Genomic DNA, 23,287 nt, shown 5'->3' with positions numbered 1-23,287 from the left:
CACTCTGTCATATCAAAACGCAGCTCCGAGAAGCAACGTGCTTCTCACTTTCTGAATCTAGAGGCAGATTCAACTCCCTTAGGTCAGCGAACATCCAGCAGAGCAGTCTGAAGGATACGTTCGTTTTGTGTTTCAGACGGAGATTTACAGCTATTTGGGAAATGCTTGCATTTGGCTGGCAAAATGCGTTTTGCGCTTCTTCACAGAAAGGGTTTAGAAACTCCTGCAAACACACATCAGTTTAACTCTGTAAGTTCAACGGACACATTGAAGGCCGTTCTGTTAGGTTGCTCCGTTTTGGTTTTAGAAGCAGATATTTCTCCAAACCGCGTTTACTCTCATTCATTCTGGCATATCAAAACGCAGCTCCGTGAAGCAACGTGTTTCTCACTCTCTGTATCTAGAGGCAGACTCAACTCCCTTAGCTAAGCGAACACCCAGCAGAGCAGTTTGAAGGATACGTTCGTTTTGTGTTTCAGACGGAGATTTACAGCTATTTGGGAAATGCTTGCTTTTCCCTGGGAAAATGCGTTTTGCGCTTCTTCACAGAAAGGGTTTAGAAACTCCTGCAAACACACATCAGTGTAACTCTGTAAGTTGAACGCACACATTGAAGGCCGTTCTGTTATGTTGCTCCGTTTTGGTCTAAGAAGCAGATATTTCTCCAAACCGCGTTTACTCCCATTCACTCTGGCATATCAAAACGCAGCTCCGAGAATGAACGTGCTTCTCACTCTCTGAATCTAGAGGCAGATTCAACTCCCTTAGGTCATCGAACACTCAGCAGAGCAGTCTGAAGGATACTTTCGTTTTGTGTTTCAGACGGAGATTTACAGCTATTTGGGAAATTCTTGCTTTTGCCTGGGAAAATGCCTTTTGCGCTTCTTCACAGAAAGGGTTTAGAAACTCCTGCAAACACACATCAGTTTAACTCTGTAAGTTGAACGCACACATTGAAGGGCGTTCTGTTAGGTTGCTCCGTTTTGGTTTTAGAAGCAGATATTTCTCCAAACCGCGTTTACTCCCATTCACTCTGGCATATCAAAACGCAGCTCCGAGAAGCAACGTGCTTCTCACTCTCTGAATCTAGAGGCAAATTCAACTCCCTTAGGTCAGCGAACACCCATCAGAGCAGTCTTAAGGATACGTTCGTTTTGTGTTTCAGACGGAGATTTACAGCTATTTGGGAAATGCTTGCATTTGGCTGGGAAAATGCGTTTGGCGCTTCTTCACAGATAGGGTTTAGAAACTCCTGCAAACACACATCAGTTAACTCTGTAAGTTGAACGCACACATTGAAGGCCGTACTGTTAGGTTGCTCCGTTTTGGTTTTAGAAGCAGATATTTCTCCAAACCGCGTTTACTCCCTTTCACTCTGTCATATCAAAACGCAGCTCCGAGAAGCAACGTGCTTCTCACTCTCTGAATCTAGAGGCAGATTCAACTCCCTTAGGTCAGCGAACACGCAGCAGAGCAGTCTGAAGGATACGTTCGTTTTGTGTTTCAGACGGAGATTTACAGCTATTTGGGAAATGCTTGCTTTTGCCTGGGAAAATGCGTTTTGCGCTTTTTCACAGAAAGGGTTTAGAAACTCCTGCAAACACACATCAGTTTAACTCTGTAAGTTGAACGCACACATTGAAGGCTGTTCTGTTAGGTTGCTCCGTTTTGGTTTTAGAAGCAGATATTTCTCCAAACCGCGTTTACTCCCATTCACTCTGGCATATCAAAACGCAGCTCCGAGAATTAACGTGCTTCTCACTCTCTGAATCTAGGGGCAGATTCAACTCCCTTCGGTCATCGAACACTCAGCAGAGCAGTCTGAAGGATACGTTCGTTTTTTGTTTCAGACGGAGATTTACAGCTATTTGGGAAATGCTTGCTTTTGCCTGGGAAAATGCGTTTTGCGCTTCTTCACAGAAATGGTTTAGAAACTCCTGCAAACACACATCAGTTTAACTCTGTAATTTGAACGCACACATTGAAGGCCGTTCTGTTAGGTTGCTCCGTTTTGGTTTTAGAAGCAGATATTTCTCCAAACCGCGTTTACTCCCATTCACTATGGCATATCAAAACGCAGCTCTGAGAAGCAACGTGCTTCTCAGTCTCTGAATCTAGAGGTAGATTCAATTCTTTTAGGTAAGCGAACACCCAGCAGAGCATTCTGAAGGATACGTTCGTTTTGTGTTTCAGACGGAGATTTACAGCTATTTGGGAAATGCTTGCTTTTGCCTGGGAAAATGCGTTTTGCGCTTCTTCACAGAAAGGGTTTAGAAACTCCTGAAAACACACATCAGTTTAACTCTGTAAGTTGAACGCACACATTGAAGACCGTTCTGTTAGGTTGCTCCGTTTTGGTTTTAGAAGCAGATATTTCTCCAAACCGCGTTTACTCCCATTCACTCTGGCATATCAAAACGCAGCTCCGAGAAGCAACGTGCTTCTCACTCTCTGAATCTAGAGGTAGATTCACTTCTCTTAGGTAAGCGAACACCCAGCAGCGCAGTCTGAAGGATACGTTCGTTTTGTGTTTCAGACGGAGATTTACAGCTATTTGGGAAATGCTTGCCTTTGCCTGGGAAAATGCGTTTTGCGCTTCTCCACAGAAAGGGTTTAGAAACTCCTGCTAACACACATCAGTTTAACTCTGTAAGTTGAACGGACACATTGAAGTCCGTTCTGTTAGGTTGCTCCGTTTTGGTTTCAGAAGCAGATATTTCTCCAAACCGCGTTTACTCCCATTCACTCTGGCATATCAAAACGCAGCTCCGAGAACCAACGTGCTTCTCACTTTCTGAATCTAGAGGCAGATTCAACTCCCTTAGGTCAGCGAACACCCATCAGAGCAGTCTGAAGGATACGTTCGTTTTGTGTTTCAGACGGAGATTTACAGCTATTTGGGAAATGCTTGCTTTTGCCTGGGAAAATGCGTTTTGCGCTTCTTCAAAGAAAGGGTTTAGAAACTCCTGCAAACACACATCAGTTTAACTCTGTAAGTTGAACGCACACATTGAAGGCCGTTCTGTTAGGTTGCTCCGTTTTGGTTTTAGAAGCAGATATTTCTCCAAACCGCGTTTACTCCCATTCACTCTGGCATATCAAAACGCAGCTCCGAGAAGCAACGTGCTTCTCACTCTCTGAATCTAGAAGTAGATTCAATTCTTTTAGGTAAGCGAACACCGAGCAGAGCAGTCTGAAGGATACGTTCGTTTTTTGTTTCAGACCGAGATTTACAGCTATTTGGGAAATGCTTGCTTTTGCCTGGGAAAATGCGTTTTGCGCTTCTTCACAGAAAGGGTTTAGAAACTCCTGCAAACACACATCAGTTCACTCTGTAAATTGAACGCACACATTGAAGGCCGTTCTGTTAGGTTGCTCCGTTATGGTTTTAGAAGCAGATATTTCTCCAAACCGCGTTTACTCCCATTCACTCTGGCATATCAAAACGCAGCTCCGAGAAGCAACGTGCTTCTCACTCTCTGAATCTAGAGGCAGATTCAACTTTCTTAGGTCAGCGAACACGCAGCAGAGCAGTCTGAAGGATACGTTCGTTTTGTGTTTCAGACGGAGATTTACAGCTATTTGGGAAATGCTTGCTTTTGCCAGGGAAAATTCGTTTTGCGCTTTTTCACAGAAAGGGTTTAGAAACTCCTGCAAACACACATCAGTTTAACTCTGTAAGTTGAACGCACACATTGAAGGCTGTTCTGTTAGGTTGCTCCGTTTTAGTTTTAGAAGCAGATATTTCTCCAAACCGCGTTTACTCCCATTCACTCTGGCATATCAAAACGCAGCTCCGAGAATGAACGTGCTTCTGACTCTGAATTTAGAGGCAGATTCAACTCCCTTAGGTCATCGTACACTCAGCAGAGCAGTCTGAAGGATACGTTCGTTTTTTGTTTCAGACCGAGATTTACAGCTATTTGGGAAATGCTTGCTTTTGCCTGGGAAAATGCGTTTTGCGCTTCTTCACAGAAAGGGTTTAGAAACTCCTGCAAACACACATCAGTTTAACTATGTAAGTTGAACGCACACATTGAAGGCCGTTCTGTTAGGTTGCTCCGTTTTGGTTTTAGAAGCAGATATTTCTCCAAACCGCGTTTACTCCCATTCAATCTAATATATCAAAACGCAGCTCCGAGAAGCAACGTGCTTCTCACTCTCTGAATCTAGAGGCAAATTCAACTCCCTTAGGTCAGGGAACACCCAGCAGAGCAGTCTGAAGGATACGTTCGTTTTGAGTTTCAGACGGAGATTTACAACTATTTGGGACATGCTTGCATTTGGCTGGGAAAATGCGTTTTGCGCTTCTTCACAGAAAGGGTTTAGAAACTCCTGCAAACACACATCAGTTTAACTCTGTAAGTTGAACGCACACATTGAAGGCCGTTCTGTTAGGTTGCTCCGTTTTGGTTTTAGAAGCAGATATTTCTCCAAACCGCGTTTACTCCCATTCACTCTGGCATATCAAAACGCAGCTCCGAGAAGAGACGTGCTTCTCACTCTCTGTATCTAGAGGCAGATTCAACTCCCTTAGGTCAGCGAACACCCAGCAGAGCAGTCTGAAGGATACGTTCGTTTTGTGTTTCAGACGGAGATTTACAGCTATGTAAGAAATGCTTTCATTTGGCTGGGAAAATGCGTTTTGCGGTTCTTCACAGAAAGGGTTTAGAAACTACTTCAAACACACATCAGTTTAACTCTGTAAGTTCAACGGACACATTGAAGGCCGTTCTGTTAGGTTGCTCCGTTTTGGTTTTAGAAGCAGATATTTCTCCAAACCGCGTTTACTCCCATTCACTCTGGCATATCAAAACGCAGCTCCGAGAAGCAACGTGCTTCTCACTCTCTGAATCTAGAGGCAGATTCAACTTTCTTAGGTCAGCGAACACGCAGCAGAGCAGTCTGAAGGATACGTTCGTTTTGTGTTTCAGACGGAGATTTACAGCTATTTGGGAAATTCTTGCTTTTGCCTGGGAAAATGCGTTTTGCGCTTTTTCACAGAAAGGGTTTAGAAACTCCTGCAAAAACACATCAGTTTAACTCTGTAAGTTGAACGCACACATTGAAGGCTGTTCTGTTAGGTTGCTCCGTTTTAGTTTTAGAAACAGATATTTCTCCAAACCGCGTTTACTCCCATTCACTCTGGCATATCAAAACGCAGCTCCGAGAATGAACGTGCTTCTGACTCTCTGAATTTAGAGGCAGATTCAACTCCCTTCGGTCATCGAACACTCAGCAGAGCAGTCTGAAGGATACGTTCGTTTTTTGTTTCAGACCGAGATTTACAGCTATTTGGGAAATGCTTGCTTTTGCCTGGGAAAATGCGTTTTGCGCTTCTTCACAGAAAGGGTTTAGAAACTCCTGCAAACACACATCAGTTTAAGTATGTAAGTTGAACGCACACATTGAAGGCCGTTCTGATAGGTTGCTCCGTTTTGGTTTTAAAAGCAGATATTTCTCCAAACCGCGTTTACTCCCATTCACTCTGGTATATCAAAACGCAGCTCCGAGAAGCAACGTGCTTCTCACTCTCTGAATCTAGAGGCAAATTCAACTCCCTTAGGTCAGCGAACACCCAGCAGAGCAGTCTGAAGGATACGTTCGTTTTGAGTTTCAGACGGAGATTTACAACTATTTGGGAAATGCTTGCATTTGGCTGGGAAAATGCGTTTTGCGCTTCTTCACAGAAAGGGTTTAGAAACTCCTGCAAACACACATCAGTTTAACTCTGTAAGTTGAACGCACACATTGAAGGCCGTTCTGTTAGGTTGCTCCGTTTTGGTTTTAGAAGCAGTTATTTCTCCAAACCGCGTTTACTCCCATTCACTCTGGCATATCAAAACGCAGCTCCGAGAAGCAACGTGCTTCTCACTCTCTGAATCTAGAGGCAGATTCAACTCCCTTAGGTCAGCGAACACCCAGCAGAGAAGTCGGAAAAATACGTTCGTTTTGTGTTTCAGACGGAGAGTTACAGCTATTTGGGAAATGCTTGCTTTTGCCTGGGAAAATGCGTTTTGCGCATCTTCCCAGAAAGGGTTTAGAAACTCCTGCAAACACGCATCAGTTTAACTCTGTACGTTGAACGCACATTGAAGGCCGTTCTGTTAGGTTGCTCCGTTTTGGTTTTAGAAGCAGATATTTCTCCAAACCGCGTTTACTCCCATTCACTCTGTCATATCAAAACGCAGCTCTGAGAAGCAACGTGCTTCTAACTCTCTGAATCTAGAGGCAGATTCAACTCTCTTAGGTAAGCAAACACCCTGCAGAGCAGACTGAAGGACACGTTCGTTTTGTGTATCAGACGGAGATTTACAGCTATTTGGGAAATGCTTGCATTTGGCTGGCAAAATGCGTTTTGCGCTTCTTCACAGAAAGGGTTTAGAAACTCCTGCAAACACACATCTGTTTAACTCAGTAAGTTGAACGCACTCATTGAAGGCCGTTCTGTTAGGTTGCTCCGTTTTGGTTTTAGAAGCAGGTATTTCTCCAAACCGGGTTTACTCCCATTCACTCTGGCATATCAAAACGCAGCTCCGAGAAGCAACGTGCTTCTGACTCTCTGAATCTAGAGGCAGATTCAACTCCCTTAGGTCAGCGAACACCCAGCAGAGCAGTCTGAAGGATACGTTCGTTTTGTGTTTCAGACGGAGATTTACAGCTATTTGGGAAATGCTTGCCTTTGCCTGGGAAAATGCGTTTTGCGCTTCTTCACAGAAAGGGTTTAGAAACTCCTGCAAACACACATCAGTTTACCTCTGTAAGTTGAACGCACACATTGAAGGCCGTTCTGTTAGGTTGCTCCGTTTTGGTTTTAGAAGCAGATATTTCTCCAAACCGCGTTTACTCCCATTCACTCTGGCATATCAAAACGCAGCTCCGAGAAGCAACGTGCTTCTTACTCTCTGAATCTAGATGCAGATTCAACTCCCTTAGGTAAGCGAACACCTGGCAGAGCATTCTGAAGGATACGTTCGTTTTGTGTTTCAGACGGAGATTTACAGCTATTTGGGAAATGCTTGCATTTGGCTGGGAAAATGCGTTTTGCGCTTTTTCACAGAAAGGGTTTAGAAACTCCTGCAAACACACATCAGTTTAACTTAGTAAGTTGAACCCACTCATTGAAGGCCGTTCTGTTAGGTTGCTCCGTTTTGGTTTTAGAAGCAGGTATTTCTCCAAACCGGGTTTACTCCCATTCACTCTGGCATATTAAAACGCAGCTCCGAGAAGCAACGTGCTTCTCACTCTCTGAATCTAGAGGCAGATTCAACTCCCTTAGGTCAGCGAACACCCAGCAGAGCAGTCTGAAGGATACGTTCGTTTTGTGTTTCAGACGGAGATTTACAGCTATTTGGGAAATGCTTGCTTTTGCCTGGGAAAATGCGTTTTGCGCTTCTTCACAGAAAGGGTTTAGAAACTCCTGCAAACACACATCAGTTTAACTCTGTAAGTTGAAGGCACACATTGAAGGCCGTTCTGTTAGGTTGCTCCGTTTTGGATTTAGAAGCAGATATTTCTCCATACCGCGTTTACTCCCATTCACTCTGGCATATCAAAACGCAGCTCCGAGAAGCAACGTGCTTCTCACTCTCTGAATATAGAGGCATATTCAACTCCCTTAGGTCACCGAACACCCAGCAGAGCAGTCTGAAGGATACGTTCATTTTGTGTTTCAGACGGAGATTTACAACTATTTGAGAAATGCTTGCATTTGACTGGGAAAATGCGTTTTGCGCTTCTTCACAGAAAGGGTTTAGAAACTCCTGCAAACACACATCAATTTAACTCTGTAAGTTGAACGCACACATTGAAGGCCGTTCTGTTACGTTGCTCCGTTTTGGTTTTAGAAGCAGATATTTCTCCAAACCGCCTTTACTCCAATTCACTCTGGCATATCAAAACGCAGCTCCGAGGAGCAACGTGCTTCTCACTCTCTTAATCTAGAGGTAGATTCAATTCTATTAGGTAAGAGAACACCCAGCAGAGCAGTCTGAAGGATACGTTCGTTTTGTGTTTAAGACGGAGATTTACAGCTATTTGGGAAATGATTGCTTTTGCCTGGGAAAATGCGTTTTGCGCTTCTTCACAGAATGGGTTTAGAAAATCCTGCAAACACACATCAGTTTACCTCTGTAAGTTGAACGCACACATTGAAGGCCGTTCTGTTAGGTTGCTCCGTTTTGGTTTTAGAAGCAGATATTTCTCCAAACCGCGTTTACTCCCATTCACTCTGGCATATCAATACGCAGCTCCGAGAATGAACGTGCTTCTCACTCTCTGAATCTAGAGGCAGATTCAACTCCCTTAGGTCATCGAACACTCAGCAGAGCAGTCTGAAGGATACGTTCGTTTTGTGTTTCAGATGGAGATTTACAGCTATTTGAAAAATGCTTGCATTTGGAGGGGAAAATGCGTTTTGCGCTTCTTCACAGAAAGGGTTTAGAAACTCCTACAAACACACATCAGTTCAACTCTGTAAGTTGATCGGACACATTGAAGGCCGTTCTGTTAGGTTTCTCCGTTTTGGTTTTAGAAGCAGATATTTCTCCAAACCGCGTTTACGCCCATACACTCTGGCATATAAAAACGCAGCTCCGAGAAGCAACGTGCTTCTCACTTTCTGCATCTAGAGGCAGATTCAACTCCCTTAGGTAAGAGAACACCCAGCAGAGCAGTCTGAAGGATACGTTCGTTTTGTGTTTCAGACGGAGATTTACAGCTATTTGGGAAATGCTTGCTTTTGCCTGGGAAAATGCGTTTTGCGCTTCTTCACAGAAAGGGTTTAGAAAATCCTGCAAACACACATCAGTTTAACTCTGTAAGTTGAACGCACACATTGAAGGCCGTTCTGATAGGTTGCTCCGTTTTGGTTTTAGAAGCAGATATTTCTCCAAACCGCGTTTACTCCCATTCACTCTGGCATATCAAAACGCAGCTCCGAGAAGCAACGTGCTTCTCACTCTCTGAATCTAGAGGCAGATTCAACTCCCTTAGGTCAGCGAACACCCAGCAGAGCAGTCTGAAGGATACGTTCGTTTTGTGTTTCAGACGGAGATTTACAGCTATTTGGGAAATGCTTGCATTTGGCTGGGAAAATGCGTTTTGCGCTTCTTCACAGAAATGGTTTAGAAACTCCTGCAAACACACATCAGTTTAACTCTGTAATTTGAACGCACACATTGAAGGCCGTTCTGTTAGGTTGCTCCGTTTTGGTTTTAGAAGCAGATATTTCTCCAAACCGCGTTTACTCCCATTCACTCTGGCATATCAAAACGCAGCTCCGAGAAGCAACGTGCTTCTCACTCTCTGAATCTAGAGGTAGATTCAATTCTTTCAGGTAAGCGAACACCCAGCAGAACAGTCTGAAGGATACGTTCGTTTTGTGTTTCAGACGGAGATTTACAGCTATTTGGGAAATGCTTGCTTTTGCCTGGGAAAATGCGTTTTGCGCTTCTTCACAGAAAGGGTTTAGAAACTCCTGCAAACACACATCAGTTTAACTTTGTAAGTTGAACGCACACATTGAAGGCCGTTCTGTTAGGTTGCTCCGTTTTGGTTTTAGAAGCAGATATTTCTCCAAACCGCGTTTACTCCCATTCACTCTGGCATATCAAAACGCAGCTCCGAGAAGCAACGTGCTTCTCACTCTCTGAATCTAGAGGTAGATTCAATTCTTTCAGGTAAGCGAACACCCAGCAGAACAGTCTGAAGGATACGTTCGTTTTGTGTTTCAGACGGAGATTTACAGCTATTTGGGAAATGCTTGCTTTTGCCTGGGAAAATGCGTTTTGCGCTTCTTCACAGAAAGGGTTTAGAAACTCCTGCAAACACACATCAGTTTAACTCTGTAAGTTGAACGCACACATTGAAGGCCGTTCTGTTAGGTTGCTCCGTTTTGGTTTCAGAAGCAGATATTTCTCCAAACCGCGTTTACTCCCATTCACTCTGGCATATCAAAACGCAGCTCCGAGAATGAACGTGCTTCTCACTCTCTGAATCTAGAGGCAGATTCAACTCCCTTAGGTCATCGAACACTCAGCAGAGCAGTCTGAAGGATACGTTCGTTTTGTGTTTCAGATGGAGATTTACAGCTATTTGGGAAATGCTTGCATTTGGAGGGGAAAATGCGTTTTGCGCTTCTTCACAGAAAGGGTTTAGAAACTCCTGCAAACACACATCAGTTCAACTCTGTAAGTTGATCGGACACATTGAAGGCCGTTCTGTTAGGTTTCTCCGTTTTGGTTTTAGAAGCAGATATTTCTCCAAACCGCGTTTACGCCCATACACTCTGGCATATCAAAACGCAGCTCCAAGAAGCAACGTGCTTCTCACTTTCTGCATCTAGAGGCAGATTCAACTCCCTTAGGTAAGAGAACACCCAGCAGAGCAGTCTGAAGGATACGTTCGTTTTGTGTTTCAGACGGAGATTTACAGCTATTTGGGAAATGCTTGCTTTTGCCTGGGAAAATGCGTTTTGCGCTTCTTCACAGAAAGGGTTTAGAAACTCCTGCAAACACACATCAGTTTAACTCTGTAAGTTGAACGCACACATTGAAGGCCGTTCTGATAGGTTGCTCCGTTTTGGTTTTAGAAGCAGATATTTCTCCAAACCGCGTTTACTCCCATTCACTCTGGCATATCAAAACGCAGCTCCGAGAAGCAACGTGCTTCTCACTCTCTGAATCTAGAGGCAGATTCAACTCCCTTAGGTCAGCGAACACCCAGCAGAGCAGTCTGAAGGATACGTTCGTTTTGTGTTTCAGACGGAGATTTACAGCTATTTGGGAAATGCTTGCATTTGGCTGGGAAAATGCGTTTTGCGCTTCTTCACAGAAAGGGTTTAGAAACTCCTGCAAACACACATCAGTTTAACAATGTAAGTTGAACGCACACATTGAAGGCCGTTCTGTTAGGTTGCTCCGTTTTGGTTTTAGAAGCAGATATTTCTCCAAACCGCGTTTACTCCCATTCACTCTGGCATATCTAAACGCAGCTCCGAGAAGCAACGTTCTTCTCACTCTCTGAATCTAGAGGTAGATTCAATTTTTTAGGTAAGCGCACACCCAGCAGAGCAGTCTGAAGGATACGTTCGTTTTGTGTTTCAGACGGAGATTTACAGCTATTTGGGAAATGCTTGCTTTTGCCTGGGAAAATGCGTTTTGCGCTTCTTCACAGAAAGGGTTTAGAAACTCCTGCAAACACACATCAGTTTAATTCTGTAAGTTGAACGCACACATTGAAGGCCGTTCTGTTAGGTTGCTCCGTTTTGGTTTTAGAAGCAGATATTTCTCGAAACCGCGTTTACTCCCATTGAGTCTGGCATATCTAAACGCAGCTCCGAGAAGCAACGTGCTTCTCACTCTCTGAATCTAGAGGTAGATTCAATTCTTTTAGGTAAGCGAACACCCAGCAGAGCAGTCTGAAGGATACGTTCGTTTTGTGTTGCAGACGGAGATTTACAGCTATTTGGGAAATGATTGCCTTTGCCTGGGAAAATGCGTTTTGCCCTTCTTCACAGAAAGGTTTTAGAAACTCCTGCAAACACACATCAGTTTAACTCTGTAAGTTGAACGGACACATTGAAGGCCGTTCTGTTAGGTTGCTCCGTTCTGGTTTTAGAAGCAGATATTTCTCCAAACCGCGTTTACTCCCATTCACTCTGGCATATCAAAACGCAGCTCCGAGAAGCAACGTGCTTCTCACTCTCTGAATCTAGAGGCAGATTCAACTCCCTTAGCTAAGCGAACACCCAGCAGAGCAGTCTGAAGGATACGTTCGTTTTGTGTTTCAGACGGAGATTTACAGCTATTTGGTAAATGCTTGCATTTGGCTGGGAAAATGCGTTTTGCGCTTCTTCACAGAAAGGGTTTAGAAACTCCTGCAAACACACATCAGTTTAGCTCTGTAAATTGAACGGACACATTGAAGGCCGTTCTGTTAGGTTGCTCCGTTTTGGTTTTAGAAGCAGATATTTCTCCAAACCGCGTTTACTCCCATTCACTCTGGCATATCAAAACGCAGCTACGAGAAGCAACGTGCTTCTCACTTTCTGAATCTAGAGGCCGATTCAACTCTTTTAGGTCATCGAACACTCAGCAGAGCAGTCTGAAGGATACGTTCGTTTTTTGTTTCAGACGGAGATTTACAGCTATTTTAAAAATGCTTGCTTTTGCCTGGGAAAATGCGTTTTGCGGTTCTTCACAGAAAGGGTTTAGAAACTCCTGCAAACACACATCAGTTTAACAATGTAAGTTGAACGCACACATTGAAGGCCGTAATGTTAGGTTGCTCCGTTTTGGTTTTAGAAGCAGATATTTCTCCAAACCGCGTTTACTCCCATTCACTCTGGCATATCAAAACGCAGCTCTGAGAAGCAACGTGCTTCTCACTTTCTGAATCTAGAGGCAAATTCAACTCCCTTAGGTCAGCGAACACCCAGCAGAGCAGTCTGAAGGATACTTTCGTTTTGTGTTTCAGACGGAGATTTACAACTATTTGGGAAATGCTTGCATTTGGCTGGGAAAATGCGTTTTGCGCTTCTTCACAGAAAGGGTTTAGAAACTCCTGGAAACACACATCAGTTTAACTCTGTAAGTTGAACGCACACATTGAAGGCCGTTCTGTTAGGTTGCTCCGTTTTGGTTTTAGAAGCAGATATTTCTCCAAACCGCGTTTACTCCCATTCACTCTGGCATATCAAAACGCAGCTCCGAGAAGCAACGTGCTTCTCACTTTCTGAATCTAGAGGCAAATTCAACTCCCTTAGGTCAGCGAACACCCAGCAGAGCAGTCTGAAGGATACGTTCGTTTTGTGTTTCAGACGGAGATTTACAACTATTTGGGAAATGCTTGCATTTGGCTAGGAAAATGCGTTTTGCGCTTCTTCACAGAAAGGGTTTAGAAACTCCTGCAAACACACATCAGTTTAACTCTGTAAGTTGAACGCACACATTGAAGGCCGTTCTGTTAGGTTGCTCCGTTTTGGTTTTAGAAGCAGATATTTCTCCAAACCGCGTTTACTCCCATTCACTCTGGCATATCAAAACGCAGCTCCGAGAAGCAATGTGCTTCTCACTCTCTGAATCTAGAGGTAGATTCAATTCTTGTAGGTAAGCGAACACCCAGCAGAGCAGTCTGAAGGATACGTTCGTTTTGTGTTTCAAACGGAGATTTACAGCTATTTGGGAAATGCGTGCTTTTGCCTGGGAAAATGCGTTTTGCGCTTCTTCACAGAAAGAATTTAGAAACTCCTGCAAACACACATCTGTTTAACTCTGTAAGTTGAACGCACACATTGAAGGCCGTTCTGTTAGGTTGCTCCGTTTTGGTTTTAGAAGCAGTTATTTCGCCAAACCGCGTTTACTCCCATTCACTCTGGCATATCAAAACGCAGCTCCGAGAAGCAACGTGCTTCTCACTCTCTGAATCTAGAGGCAGATTCAATTCCCTTAGGTCAGCGAACACCCAGCAGAGCAGTCTGAAGGATACCTTCGTTTTGTGTTTCAGACGGAGATTTACAGCTATTTGGGAAATGCTTGCTTTTGCCTGGGAAAATGCGTTTTGCGCTTCTTCACAGAAAGTGTTTAGAAACTCCTGCAAACACACATCAGTTTATCTCTGTAAGTTGAACGGACACATTGAAGGCCGTTCTGTTAGGTTGCTCCGTTTTGGTTTTAGAAGCAGATATTTCTCCAAACCGCGTTTACTCCCATTCACTCTGGCATATCAAAACGCAGCTCCGAGAAGCAACGTGCTTCTCACTCTCTGAATCTAGAGGTAGATTCAATTTTTTAGGTAAGCGCACACCCAGCAGAGCAGTCTGAAGGATACGTTCGTTTTGTGTTTCAGACGGAGATTTACAGCTATTTGGGAAATGCTTGCTTTTACCTGGGAAAATGCGTTTTGCGCTTCTTCACAGAAAAAGTTTAGAAACTCCTGCAAACAAACATCAGTTTAATTCTCTAAGTTGAACGCACACATTGAAGGCCGTTCTGTTAGGTTGCTCCGTTTTGGTTTTAGAAGCAGATATTTCTCGAAACCGCGTTTACTCCCATTCACTCTGGCATATCTAAACGCAGCTCCGAGAAGCAACGTGCTTCTCACTCTCTGAATCTAGAGGTAGATTCAATTCTTTTAGGTCAGCGAACCCCCTTCAGAGCAGTCTGAAGGATACGTTCCTTTTTGTGTTTCAGACGGAGATTTACAGCTATTTGAGAAATGCTTGCATTTGGCTGGGAAAATGCGTTTTGCGCTTCTTCACAGAAAGGGTTTAGAAACTCCTGCAAACACACATCAGTTTAACTCTGTAAGTTGAACGCACACATTGAAGGCCGTTCTGTTAGGGTGCTCCGTTTTGGTTTTAGATGCAGATATTTCTCCAAACCGCGTTTACTCCCATTCACTCTGGCATATCAAAACGCAGCTCCGAGAAGCAACGTGCTTCTCACTCTCTGAATCTAGAGGCAGATTCAACACCCTTAGGTCATCGAACACTCAGCAGAGCAGTCTGAAGGATACGTTCGTTTTATGTTTCAGACGGAGATTTACAGCTCTTTGGGAAATGCTTGCTTTTGCCTGGGAAAATGCGTTTTGCGCTTCTTCACAGAAAGGGTTTAGAAACTCCTGCAAACACACATCAGTTTAACAATGTAAGTTGAACGCACACATTGAAGGCCCTTCTGTTAGGTTGCTCCGTTTTGGTTTTAGAAGCAGATATTTCTCCAAACCGCGTTTACTCCCATTCACTCTGGCATATCAAAACGCAGCTCCGAGAAGCAACGTGCTTCTCACTCTCTGAATCTAGAGGCAGATTCAACTCCCTTATCTAAGCGAACACCCAGCAGAGCAGTCTGAAGGATACGTTCGTTTTGTGTTTCAGACCGAGATTTACAGCTATTTGGAAAATGCTTGCTTTTGCCTGGGACAATGCGTTTTGCGCTTATTCACAGAAAGGGTTTAGAAACTCCTGCAAACACACATCAGTTTAACTCTGTATGTTGAACGCACACATTGAAGGCCGTTCTGTTAGGTTGCTCCGTTTTGGTTTTAGAAGCAGATATTTCTCCAAACCGCGTTTACTCCCATTCACTCTGGCATATCAAAACGCAGCTCCGAGAAGCAACGTGCTTCTCACTCTCTGTATCTAGAGGCAGATTCAACTCCCTTAGGTCAGCGAAAACCCAGCAGAGCAGTCTGAAGGATACGTTCGTTTTTTGTTTCAGACGGAGATTTACAGCTATTTGGGAAATGCTTGCATTTGGCTGGGAAAATGCGTTTTGCGCTTCTTCACAGAAAGGGTTTAGAAACTCCTGCAAACACACATCAGTTTAACTTTGTAAGTTGAACGCACACATTGAAGGCCGTTCTGTTAGGCTGCTCCGTTTTGGTTTTAGAAGCAGATATTTCTCCAAACCGCGTTTACTCCCATTCACTCTGGCATATCAAAACGCAGCTCCGAGAAGCAACGTGCTTCTCACTCTCTGAATCTAGAAGTAGATTCAATTCTTTTAGGTAAGCGAACACCCAGCAGAGCGGTCTGAAGGATACGTTCGTTTTGTGTTTCAGACGGAGATTTACAGCTATTTGGGAAATGCTTGCTTTTGCCTGGGAAAATGCGTTTTGCGCTTCTTCACAGAAAGGGTTTAGAAACTCCTGCAAACACACATCAGTTTAACTCTGTAAGTTGAACGCACACATTGAAGACCGTTCTGTTAGGTTGCTCCGTTTTGGTTTTAGAAGCAGATATTTCTCCAAACCGCGTTTACTCCCGTTCACTCTGGCATATCAAAACGCAGCTCCGAGAATGAACGTGCTTCTCACTCTCTGAATCTAGAGGCAGATTCAACTCCCTTAGGTCATCGTACACTCAGCAGAGCAGTCTGAAGGATACGTTCGTTTTGTGTTTCAGACGGAATTTTACAGCTATTTGGGAAATGCTTGCTTTTGCCTGGGAAAATGCGTTTTGCGCTTCTTCACAGAAAGGGTTTAGAAACTCCTGCAAACACACATCAGTTTAACTCTGTAAGTTGAAGGCACACATTGAAGGCCGTTCTGTTAGGTTGCTCCGTTTTGGTTTTAGACGCAGATATTTCTCCAAACCGCGTTTACTCCCATTCACTCTGGCATATCAAAACGCAGCTCCGAGAAGCAACGTGCTTCTCACTCTCTGAATCTAGAGGCAGATTCAACTCCTTTAGGTCAGCGAACACCCATCAGAGCAGTCTGAAGGATACGTTCGTTTTGTGTTTCAGACGGAGATTTACAGCTATTTGGGAAATGCTTGCATTTGGCTAAGAAAATGCGTTTTGCGCTTCTTCACAGAAAGGGTTTAGAAACTCCTGCAAACACACATCAGTTTAACTCTGTAAGTTGAACGCACACATTGAAGGCCGTTCTGTTAGGTTGCTCCGTTTTGGTTTTAGAAGCAGATATTTCTCCAAACCGCGTTTTCTCCCATTCACTCTGGCATATCAAAACGCAGCTCTGAGAATGAACGTGCTTCTCACTCTCTGAATCTAGAGACAGATTCAACTCCCTTAGGTCATCGAACACTCAGCAGAGCAGTCTGAAGGACACGTTCGTTTTGTGTTTCAGACGGAGATTTACAGCTATTTGGGAAATGCTTGCTTTTGCCTGGGAAAATGCGTTTTGCGCTTCTTCACAGAAAGGGTTTAGAAACTCCTGCAAACACACATCAGTTTAACTCTGTAAGTTGAAGGCACACATTGAAGGCCGTTCTGTTAGGTTGCTCCGTTTTGATTTTAGAAGCACATATTTCTCCATACCGCGTTTACTCCCATTCACTCTGGCATATCAAAACGCAGCTCCGAGAAGCAACGTGCTTCTCACTCTCTGAATCTAGAGGCATATGCAACTCCCTTAGGTCAGCGAACACCCAGCAGAGCAGTCTGAAGATACGTTCGTTTTGTGTTTCAGACGGAGATTTACAGCTATTTGGAAAATGATTGCTTTTGCCTGGGAAAATGCGTTTTGCGCTTCTTCACAGAATGGGTTTAGAAACTCCTGCAAACACACATCAGTTTAACTCTGTAAGTTGAACGCACACATTGAAGGCCGTTCTGTTAGGTTGCTCCGTTTTGGTTTTAGAAGCAGATATTTCTCCAAACCGCGTTTACTCCCATTCACTCTGGCATATCAAAACGCAGCTCCGAGAATGAACGTGCTTCTCACTCTCTGAATCTAGAGGCAGATTCAACTCAGTTAGGTCATCGAACACTCAGCAGAGCAGTCTGAAGGATACGTTCGTTTTGTGTTTCAGACGGAGATTTACAACTATTTCGGAAATGCTTGCATTTGGCTGGGAAATTGCGTTTTGCGCTTCTTTACAGAAAGGGTTTAGAAACTCCTGCAAACACACATCAGTTTAACTCTGTAAGTTGAACGCACACATTGAAGGCCGTTCTGTTAGGTTGCTCCGTTTTGGTTTTAGAAGCAGATATTTCTCCAAACCGCGTTTACTCCCATTCACTCTGGCATATCAAAACGCAGCTCGGAGAAGCAACGTGCTTCCCCCTCTCTGAATCTAGAGGCAGATTCAACTCCCTTAGGTCAGCGAACACCCAGCAGAGCAGTCGGAAGGATACGTTCCTTTTGTGTTTCAGATGGAGATTTACAGCTATTTGGGAAATGCTTGCATTTGGCTGGGAAATTGCGTTTTGCGCTTCTTTACAGAAAGGGTTTAGAAACTCCTGCAAACACACATCAGTTTAACTCTGTAAGTTGAACGCACACATTGAAGGCCGTTCTGTTAGGTTGCTCCGTTTTGGTTTTAGAAGCAGATATTTCTCCGACCCGCGTTTACTACCATTCACTCTGGCATATCAAAACGCAGCTCCGAGAAGCAACGTGCTTCTCACTCTCTGAATCTAGAGGTAGATTCAATTCTTTTAGGTAAGCGAACACCCAGCAGAGCAGTCTGAAGGATACGTTCGTTTTGTGTTTCAGACGGAGATTTACAGCTATTTGGGAAATGCTTGCTTTTGCCTGGGAAAATGTGTTTTGCGCTTCTTCACAGAAAGGGTTTAGAAACTCCTGCAAACACACATCAGTTTAACTCTGTAAGTTGAACGCACACATTGAAGGCCGTTCTGTTAGGTTGCTCCGTTTTGGTTTTAGAAGCAGATATTTCTCCAAACCGCGTTTACTCCCATTCACTCTGGCATATCAAAACGCAGCTCCGAGAAGCAACGTGCTTCTCACTCTCTGAATCTAGAGGTAGATTCAATTCTTTTAGGTAAGCGAACACCCAGCAGAGCAGTCTGAAGGATACGTTCGTTTTGTGTTTCAGACGGAGATTTACAGCTATTTGGGAAATGCTCGCTTTTGCCTGGAAAAATGCGTTTTGCGCTTCTTCACAGAAAGGGTTTAAAAACTCCTGCAAACACACATCAGTTTAACTCTGTAAGTTGAACGAACACATTGAAGGCCGTTCTGTTAGGTTGCTCCGTTTTGGTTTTAGAAGCAGATATTTCTCCAAACCGCGTTTACTCCCATTCACTCTGGCATATCAAAACGCAGCTCCTAGAAGCAATGTGCTTCTCACTCTCTGAATCTAGAGGTAGATTCAATTCTTTTAGGTAAGCGAACACCCAGCAGAGCAGTCTGAAGGATACGTTCGTTTTGTGTTTCAGACGGAGATTTACAGCTATTTGGGAAATGCTTGCTTTTTCCTGGGAAAATGCGTTTTGCGCTTCTTCACAGAAAGGGTTTAGAAACTCCTGCAAACACACATCAGTTTAACTCTGTAAGTTGAACGCACACATTGAAGGCCGTTCTGTTAGGTTGCTTCGTTTTGGTTTTAGAAGCAGATTTTTATCCAAACTGCGTTTTCTCCCATTCACTCTGGCATATCAAAACGCAGCTCCGAGAATGAACGTGCTTCCACTCTCTGAATCTAGAGGCAGATTCAACTCCCTTAGGTCATCGAACACTCAGCAGAGCATTCTGAAGGATACGTTCGTTTTGCGTTTCAGACGGAGATTTACAGCTATTTGGGAAATGCTTGCTTTTGCCTGGGAAAATGCGTTTTGCGCTTCTTCACAGAAAGGGTTTAGAAACTCCTGCAAACACACATCAGTTTAACTCTGTAAGTTGAACCCACACATTGAAGGCCGTTCTGTTAGGTTGCTCCGTTTTGGTTTTAGAAGCAGATATTTCTCCAAACCGCGTTTACTCCCATTCACTCTGGCATATCAAAACGCAGCTCCGAGAAGTAACGTGCTTTTCACTCTCTGAATCTAGAGGCATATTCAACTCCCTTAGGTCAGCGAACACCCAGCAGAGCAGTCTGAAGGATACGTTCGTTTTGTGTTTCAGACGGAGATTTACAACTATTTGGGAAATGCTTGCATTTGACTGGGAAAATGCGTTTTGCGCTTCTTCACAGAAAGGGTTTAGAAACTCCTGCAAACACACATCAGTTTAACTCTGTAAGTTGAACGCACACATTGAAGGCCGTTCTGTTATGTTGCTCCGTTTTGGTTTTAGAAGCAGATATTTCTCCAAACCGCGTTTACTCCCATTAACTCTGGCATATCAAAACGCAGCTCCGAGAAGCAACGTGCTTCTCACTCTCTTAATCTAGAGGTAGATTCAATTCTTTTAGGTAAGCGAACACCCAGCAGAGCAGTCTGAAGGATACGTTCGTTTTGTGTTTCAGACGGAGATTTACAGCTATTTGGGAAATGATTGCTTTTGCCTGGGAAAATGCGTTTTGCGCTTCTTCACAGAATGGGTTTAGAAACTCCTGCAAACACACATCAGTTTAACTCTGTAAGTTGAACGCACACATTGAAGGCCGTTCTGTTAGGTTGCTCCGTTTTGGTTTTAGAAGCAGATATTACTCCAAACCGCGTTTACTCCCATTCACTCTGGCATATCAAAACGCAGCTCCGAGAAGCAAGGTGCTTCTCACTCTCTGAATCTAGAGGCAGATTCAACTCCCTTAGCTAAGCGAACACCCAGCAGAGCAGTCTGAAGGATACGTTCGTTTTGTGTTTCAGACGGAGATTTACAGCTATTTGGGAAATGCTTGCATTTGGCTGGGAAAATGCGTTTTTCGCTTCTTCACACAAAGGGTTTAGAAACTCCTGCAAACACACATCAGTTTAACTCTCTAAGTTCAACGGACACATTGAAGGCCGTTCTGTTAGGTTGCTCCGTTTTGGTTTTAGAAACAGATATTTCTCCAAACCGCGTTTACTCCCATTCACTCTGGCATATCAAAACGCAGCTCCGAGAAGGAACGTGCTTCTCACTCTCTAAATCTAGAGGCAGATTCAACTCCCTTAGCTAAAGGAACACCCAGCAGAGCAGTCTGAAGGATACGTTCGTTTTGTGTTTCAGACGGAGATTTATAGCTATTTGGGAAATGCTTGCTTTTGCCTGGGAAAATGCGTTTTGCGCTTCTTCACAGAAAGGGTTTAGAAACTCCTGCAAACACACATCAGTTTAACTCTGTAAGTTGAACGCACACATTGAAGGCCGTTCTGTTAGGTTGCTTCGTTTTGGTTTTAGAAGCAGATATTTCTCCAAACCGCGTTTTCTCCCATTCACTCTGGCATATCAATACGCAGCTCCGAGAATGAACGTGCTTCTCACTCTCTGAATCTAGAGGCAGATTCAACTCCCTTAGGTCATCGAACACTCAGCAGAGCATTCTGAAGGATACGTTCGTTTTGCGTTTCAGACGGAGATTTACAGCTATTTGGGAAATGCTTGCATTTGACTGGGAAAATGCGTTTTGCGCTTCTTCACAGAAAGGGTTTAGAAACTCCTGCAAACACACATCAGTTTAACTCTGTAAGTTGAGCGCACACATTGAAGGCCGTTCTGTTATGTTGCTCCGTTTTGGTTTTAGAAGCAGATATTTCTCCAAACCGCGTTTACCCCCATTCACTCTGGCATATCAAAACGCAGCTCCGAGAAGCAACGTGCTTCTCAGTCTCTGAATCTAGAGGTAGATTCAATTCTTTTAGGTAAGCGAACACCCAGCAGAGCAGTCTGAAGGATACGTTCGTTTTGTGTTTCAGACGGAGATTTACAGCTATTTGGGAAATGCTTGCTTTTGCCTGGGAAAATGCGTTTTGCGCTTCTTCACAGAAAGGGTTTAGAAACTCCTGAAAACACACATCAGTTTAACTATGTAAGTTGAACGCACACATTGAAGGCCGTTCTGTTAGGTTGCTCCGTTTTGGTTTTAGAAGCAGATATTTCTCGAAACCGCGTTTACTCCCATTCACTCTGGCATATCAAAACGCAGCTCCGAGAAGCAACGTGCTTCTCACTCTCTGAATCTAGAAGCAGATTCAACTCCCTTAGGTCAGCGAACACGCAGCAGAGCAGTCTGAAGGATACGTTCGTTTTGTGTTTCAGACGGAGATTTGCAGCTATTTGGGAAATGCTTGAATTTGGCTGGGAAAATGCGTTTTGCGCTTCTTTACAGAAAGGGTTTAGAAACTCCTGCAAACACACATCAGTTTAACTCTGTAAGTTGAACGCACACATTGAAGGCCGTTCTGTTAGGTTGCTCCCTTTTGGTTTTAGAAGCAGATATTTCTCCAAACCGCGTTTACTCTCATTCACTCTGGCATATCAAAACGCAGCTCCGAGAAGCAACGTGCTTCTCATTCTGAAGCTAGAGGCAGATTCAACTCCCTTAGGTCAGCGAACACCCAGCAGAGTAGTCTGAAGGATACGTTCGTTTTGTGTTTCAGACGGAGATTTACAGCTATTTGGGAAATGCTTGCTTTTGCCTGGGAAAATGCATTTTGCGCTTCTTCACAGAAAGGGTTTAGAAACCCGGCAAACACACATCAGTTTAACTCTGTAAGTAGAACGCACACATTGAAGGCCGTTCTGTTAGGTTGTTCCGTTTTGGTATTAGAAGCAGCTATTTCTCCAAACCGCGTTTACTCCCATTCACTCTGGCATATCAAAACGCAGCTTCGAGAAGCAACGTGCTTCTTACTCTCTGAATCTAGATGCAGATTCACTCCCTTAGGTAAGCGAACACCCAGCAGAGCAGTCTGAAGGATACGTTCGTTTTGTGTTTCAGACGGAGATTTACAGCTATTTGGGAAATGCTTGCTTTTCCCTGGGAAAATGCGTTTTGCGCTTCTTCACAGAAAGGGTTTAGAAACTCCTGCAAACACAAATCAGTTTAACTCTGTAAGTTGAACGCACACATTGAAGGCCGTTCTGTTATGTTGCTCCGTTTTGGTCTAAGAAGCAGATATTTCTCCAAACCGCGTTTACTCCCATTCACTCTGGCATATCAAAACGCAGCTCCGAGAATGAACGTGCTTCTCACTCTCTGAATCTAGAGGCAGATTCAACTCCCTTAGGTCAGCGAACACCCATCAGAGCAGTCTGAAGGATACGTTCGTTTTGTGTTTCAGACGGAGATTTACAGCTATTTGGGAAATGCTTGCATTTGGCTAAGAAAATGCGTTTTGCGCTTCTTCACAGAAAGGGTTTAGAAACTCCTGCAAACACACATCAGTTTAACTCTGTAAGTTGAACGCACACATTGAAGGCCGTTCTGTTAGGTTGCTCCGTTTTGGTTTTAGAAGCAGATATTTCTCCAAACCGCGTTTTCTCCTATTCACTCTGGCATATCAAAACGCAGCTCTGAGAATGAACGTGCTTCTCACTCTCTGAATCTAGAGGCAGATTCAACTCCCTTAGGTCATCGAACACTCAGCAGAGCAGTCTGAAGGACACGTTCGTTTTGTGTTTCAGACGGAGATTTACAGCTATTTGGGAAATGCTTGCTTTTGCCTGTGAAAATGCGTTTTGCGCTTCTTCACAGAAAGGGTTTAGAAACTCCTGCAAACACACATCAGTTTAACTCTGTAAGTTGAACGCACACATTGAAGGCCGTTCTGTTAGGTTGCTCCGTTTTGATTTTAGAAGCAGATATTTCTCCATACCGCGTTTACTCCCATTCACTCTGGCATATCAAAACGCAGCTCCGAGAAGCAACGTGCTTCTCACTCTCTGAATCTAGAGGCATATTCAACTCCCTTAGGTCAGCGAACACCCAGCAGAGCAGTCTGAAGGATACGTTCGTTTTGTGTTTCAGACTAAGATTTACAACTATTTGGGAAATGCTTGCATTTGACTGGGAAAATGCGTTTTGCGCTTCTTCACAGAAAGGGTTTAGAAAGTTCTGCAAACACACATCAATTTAACTCTGTAAGTTGAACGCACACATTGAAGGCCGTTCTGTTATGTTGCTACGTTTTGGTTTTAGAAGCAGATATTT

This window comes from Callithrix jacchus, chromosome 16 (assembly GCF_049354715.1).
Source record: "Callithrix jacchus isolate 240 chromosome 16, calJac240_pri, whole genome shotgun sequence".
Lineage (NCBI taxonomy): Eukaryota > Metazoa > Chordata > Mammalia > Primates > Cebidae > Callithrix > Callithrix jacchus.
Note: the sequence above shows the minus strand (reverse complement) of the source record.